The sequence below is a fragment of the Sapajus apella genome, unplaced genomic scaffold, assembly GCF_009761245.1.
Source record: "Sapajus apella isolate SASKATOON/1434 unplaced genomic scaffold, GSC_monkey_1.0 scaffold31, whole genome shotgun sequence".
Taxonomy (NCBI): Eukaryota; Metazoa; Chordata; class Mammalia; order Primates; family Cebidae; genus Sapajus; species Sapajus apella.
This window is the reverse complement of record NW_022436971.1, coordinates 9,520,874-9,526,208: the sequence shown is the minus strand read 5'-3', so window position 1 is coordinate 9,526,208 and position 5,335 is coordinate 9,520,874. Positions and strand designations below refer to the sequence as shown.

At 48.8% G+C, this 5,335-nt stretch overlaps 1 non-coding gene across 1 annotated transcript; it reads left to right on the top strand.

Moving 5' to 3' along the window:
• Positions 1 to 4,940: 4,940 nt before the first annotated feature.
• Positions 4,941 to 5,068, top strand: LOC116562162. The gene has a single exon (XR_004273810.1). It is a non-coding gene; the product is annotated as a small nucleolar RNA SNORA40 (small nucleolar RNA).
• Positions 5,069 to 5,335: the final 267 nt, after the last annotated feature.

Here is a 5,335-nt window from a genome sequence, read left to right as displayed (position 1 = left end):
TGCCACTGCAATCCAGCCTGGGTAACAGTGTGAGACCCTGTCTGTAAAATGAATAAATAACAAATAAAAACAAACATTTTATTATTATTATTATTTTTTGCAGGTCATCAAGGCAGCTGAGGCTCTGATCCAATACCTTCTCATTCTGAGGCTGAAAGTATAGGCCCTTATCTTGATTTTGTGGCAGAGCGGAAAAAAGAGAAATGGCCAAACCAGACAGTGAATCTCACAGCCTCTGCTGGATGTGATAACATCACTTCTGCTCATGTTCCACTGGCAAAGCAGATCATGTGACCAAGCCCGATGTGGATGTGGGTGGGTGGATATTACTCACGAAGGGGCCCTGCAAGGCAGACGGCAGAGGGTGCGGTGCTCAGTTCTCCTGCAGGCAGGAATGCAGAGTGCAATCAACCACCCTGGCCTTCAAAATACTTTGACTTCTTTGAAGGTCAAAGTTTTGGCCTCTCTTGAGATCCTAGAATCCTGGAATGTCTGGCTAGAAGAGGCTTTGGGGTGAAATCACCATTATGACAAATCAGAAAGCTGAAATCCAGGAAATAGAAAGGAGCTCATCATGGATTTTACCAATTTTATCAAATTTACATAAGAATTACAGGCCGGACATGGGATAGGGGCCTGGAATCCCAGCTACTCTGGAGGCTGAGGCAGGAGAATCACTTGAGCCCTGGAATTTGAGGCTGCAGCGAGCCATGCTTACGCCATGGCACTCCAGTCTGGGTGACAGAGCGAGATCCCAACTCTAAAAAATGTAAATAAATAAACCAACTACCGAAGTCAACGTTGCTTTGTAAGTTGTACGGAACAGAAAATGAAAGCACCCTCTTCATTGGAGCTACCTGCATCCCTCACTGTCTGGTAGGTAACTAGCACAACTTTCTCCTTTGGCCCCGAGGGTATGAATAATGGCCAGCATATGGCTGCTTTCCTCAAGGACCCTACATAGAGACAGGGGACAAGAGATCAAACCTACAATGACAGCATAACATGATACATTCAGGAAGCCTGGAGGCACAGAACGGGGTGGCCCCAACCAAGACTCGAGATGAGAAAAGGCTTTCTGAAGACGAGACTGTTGGAGGAACAGCCAAGGCTGAGATGTGCAAAGGAAGTGTGGTGCCTCTGGGACGAGGGAGCTGTTCCAAGGCCTTAGGCACCATGCAGAGTTTGGAAGGGGAACCACTGAGGGGTCAGGTGTTTCTTCCAGGAGCATTGTTCTGGCATCTTTCTGGAAAGGATGTGTGGGGGTGTGTGTGTGTTGGGATGGGGGTGCCGGAGACTGCCCTGGGGGCCAGGTTATAGTTCTCTTTGGGATTCTAACAGTAATGACGGCTTCCTTTGGGCATCCTCCCACTCTCCTGTACACATGCACGCAGGCATATGATGGGATCCTCATAACACCTTGTGTGCAAGAACTGTGGTCCATGTTTTGCAGATGAGGGAACTGAGACTTAAAGAAAGGAAGTGACATGCCCAAGGGAACACAAAGGAAGTAGGCAGTCACACTGACACGCTCCCCCCAGTCCTGCTTGACTGCGTAGCCTCTTCTTCCTAGCATACCCACTGCCCTTCCCCTGGTAGGTGGCGGAGACTGCCAGTTACACCCAGAGCCAATTGTCCTTAATTAATAAACAGTCCCTCCCACCTAGCCTTCTGGTCTGCCATTTGTAGGATTTCGTTTCACTAGAAGGAACCCTGGCACACAGTAAATGCTCAGAAAGTATTTGTGGATTGAAGGAAGGATGGAATCTGAGCTGCACAGATGACTGTGCATTTGGCCCCTTCTACCATTCCAGGGTATGGATTTAGGAAGGGGGCTGGTCAGAGTGATGCCTTGATTTTAAAGGGTGCAGCTGTACTCTGTTTATTTTTTAATTAAACTTTTCAGTATTGAGATCATTGTTGATTCACACCATGGGTTCAAATCCCCATTCTGCTGCCTGCGTGCTGGGGCGATCTTGGGTATGTCGCTTAAATTGTGTGGCTTAAATTCTGCTCTCTCCCCTGGGGAGACAGGGATCTGAATGGTGTCTATGGCATCGGGCTATCCCCAGCAGAGTCCTTGTCACCTATGGGCTGCATTTTTACTCACCCCAGGAATAATCTAATAAACATGGTTATCAGCCTCAAGCCTTTCAACCCCATTGCCTCTGACGCAGAGGCCCCGCAGGGAAGCAGCACGGTGCAGAGGCCATGGAGCTCGGATCTGAACGATCGGAGTGGGAAGTGGATTCCACCCTGTATTCGCTGGGCGACCTTGGTCCCTCTGAACTTCCATCAAACAGTGTAAGAGAGCCTTCCTGGAGGGTTGCTGTGAGAATGAAGAGCGGATGTATGTTACGTCCTTCTGGGTTGTAGGAGTGGCACAAGTGAGTGATGCCTGCTCACCTCTGTCCTCTCTCTGGAGCCGGCTTTCCCACTGCTCCTTTCTCCTCGAAGCCCTGCCTATGCCCAGACACCGTTCTCTCTCCCTTGCTGGTTAATTCCATAAGGTGGTAATGACTGACAATGGCTTTTGCATTTTAATAAGGGGTTTCATGCCTTACTCCATAAAGAGGGCTAAGTTGTCATTTTTGGCACCCAAGTCACTAAGGGAGAGGTTTGTTCTTGCGTGGGGGAGGGTGGGAGCCTGGGACACCTCCCTGTGTGGGTGCACCAGCTACCCCACCCATGCCAGGGCCTCTGCTAGTTCACATGTCTCATTTTTTGCCAGTGAGAAACCAAGGCTCAGGTTGCTCCTTCCCATGCTCCTGGGGACCCTTGTTCAGCACACAACCTGTTCAGCTGTCCAAGGCCAACCTAAAGCTGGGTCTAGGCTGCATCTGGCTCCGGGGTCCTCCTCATCTCCCTGTCACCCCCCATTTCCCCACTCTCTAGCAGTGGATTCCCTAGGCCCTGCATACTGGCCACGGCTGCTATCAGAACACCTGCTTTTTCCGGGGCCCAGCCAGTCACCCTACTGGAGGTGAGTGGCCTCCAAGACCCATACAACTTGCGGCGGATCTCTTGGTTCCTGTAGCCTCAGGAAGGCTCTGTTACCCTGTTTGACGGAAGTTCACAGAGACCAAAGTTGCCCAGCGAATACAGGGCAGAATCCACTTCCCACTCTGATCGTTCAGATCCAAGCTCCATGATGTCTGCATGGTGTCAAGAGATGAGCACTGTGGTCCTTTTCCTGTCACCTCTGGACTTTCCGGAGCTTGTTTGTCTAAAGAAAGAAGGGCAGGCTTTGTCCCTCCCTGGGCTTGCTCTCACCAGGTACTGAGCCCACCTTCCCAGTGGCTGCCATCAAGACTGTGGTGTGAACATCCTCCTCACTGCCCTCCCTCGGAGGGAGGGCTGGGAGCAGCTCACCCACACAGGGGTGATGGCAGAGTCTCATCCAGCCATGAGTGACACTGGCCACTTCTTGAGGGCCTTCCCATTCTGTCTGCCTGTCTCCTATGGCTGTAAGAGGGAGTCAGGGAAGTTGCTGGGTGGTGAATGCTTTCTCATTTCCGAAGTCCATTGTAAAAGTCAGTACCATTATTTGTTACACAATCCAGACACGTAGGCATTTCTTCTTTAGAAGAGCTACTGAAATAACAGCCCCAATTATTAATAATATTTCTAGTTACGAATTGTTTACCACGGATGTGAGTGCCAGCATTGGTTTTCCAGAAGGCTCAATGAGCTTGCTGTCAGAAGAGACTGCAACACTCTTGACTTTAAGTTCTTAAAAACTGAAGATTGCGGCCGGGCAATTTCATCACTTTGTAATTTCAGCACTTTGGGAGGCTGAGGCAGGTGGATCAAGAGGTCAGGAGATCGAGACCATCCTGGCCAACATGGTGAAACCCCGTCTCTACTAAAAATGCAAAAATTAGCCAGGTGTGGTGGAGCAAGCCTGTAATCTCAGCTACGCGGGAGGCTGAGGCAGGAGAATTGCTTGAACCCAGGAGGTGGAGGTCCCAGTAAGCCAAGATCATGCCACTGCACTCCAGCCTGGTGACAGAGCAAGACTCTGTCTCAAAACAAACAAACAAACAAACAAACCCTGAAGATTGTGTCCTCTTGGACATATGTAGCCTGATGTGGCCCCAGGGTTGGTCTACCAGGCCTCAGAGGACTCCCTTTCACATTCCGCCTAAATCATTCATGTAGGATTGATACCAATTCTCAAGAAAAAAACAGACCCATATTTTCATCAAGAATAATGATTTTGTAGGGCAGTTTCCCTTTGCAGACAGTATTACGAATCATATTTTCCAGTAATGACTGTCTTTGAAGGCACTGAAGGAGGAGTCAGCCAGGCACATGTTTACCATCTCCCGCTGGCCTGGCCTCTCGCAGAGACCTGAATTAGATTTGAGTGATGTTTGCTGTGTGCCAGGCCTCTGCTAGGCTCCGTGGAAGATATGGAAATAGATCATGACAGTTTCTGCCTTTGGGGACTTCGCTGTCTAGTAAGGGACACAGAATGTATCCGGAAATGGTTATAACAGAATTAAAAAGCACTTTGGGAGCAGGGGCTGGGGTAATGGGGGAGGCATGGATGGTTGATTATTTTTAATTAGAAGGTTTGGAAAATTATTCCTAGGAGAAGAGGCACTGGAGATGGGCCTTGGAGGGTGTGAGGGTTTTAGGAAGTGGACAGGGAGAGGTGAGTATGAAGGAAATTTCAAGAGAAGTAGGGTACTAGCAAAATGTAGACTGGGAAAGGTCAAGGCACATTTGATGAATGGTAGGCCTTCAGGGCTGGTTGGCTGGTTGCGCCTTTGGGAAACTATGGGGTCAGGGGGCATGAAACAAAACATGGACCGTGTCCAGGCTAGGAGGGTCATGTGGGCGTGGAATTAATCCACCCACTTGCACCTTCCTTGTGTTCTAGGTAATGTTCCATGCGTTGAGGATTCCAAAGAGAAATAATCCACAATCCACGCTGTGCACGTGCATGTTTTTCTTTAACTTGCGGACAAAGACTTACAGACAGGTTCCAGAAATAAATCCTCTTTTGCAACCCAGAGCTCATTGTTCAGCATGAGTTTTGATACAAATAAGAGGAGATATTATGATACAAAACAAAAGAAGAAAGAAAGAAGGAAGGAAGGAAGGAAGGAGAGAGAGAGAAAGAAGGAAGGAAGGAAGAAAGGAAGGAAGGAAGAAAGGAAGGAAGGAAGGAAGGAGAGAGAGAGAGAAAGAAGGAAGGAAGGAAGGAAGAAAGGAAGGAAGGAAGGAAGGAAGGAAGGAGAGAGAGAGAGAAAGAAGGAAGGAAGGAAGAAAGGAAGGAAGGAAGGAAGGAAGGAAGGAAAGAAAAGAAGAAAGAGAGAGAAAGACA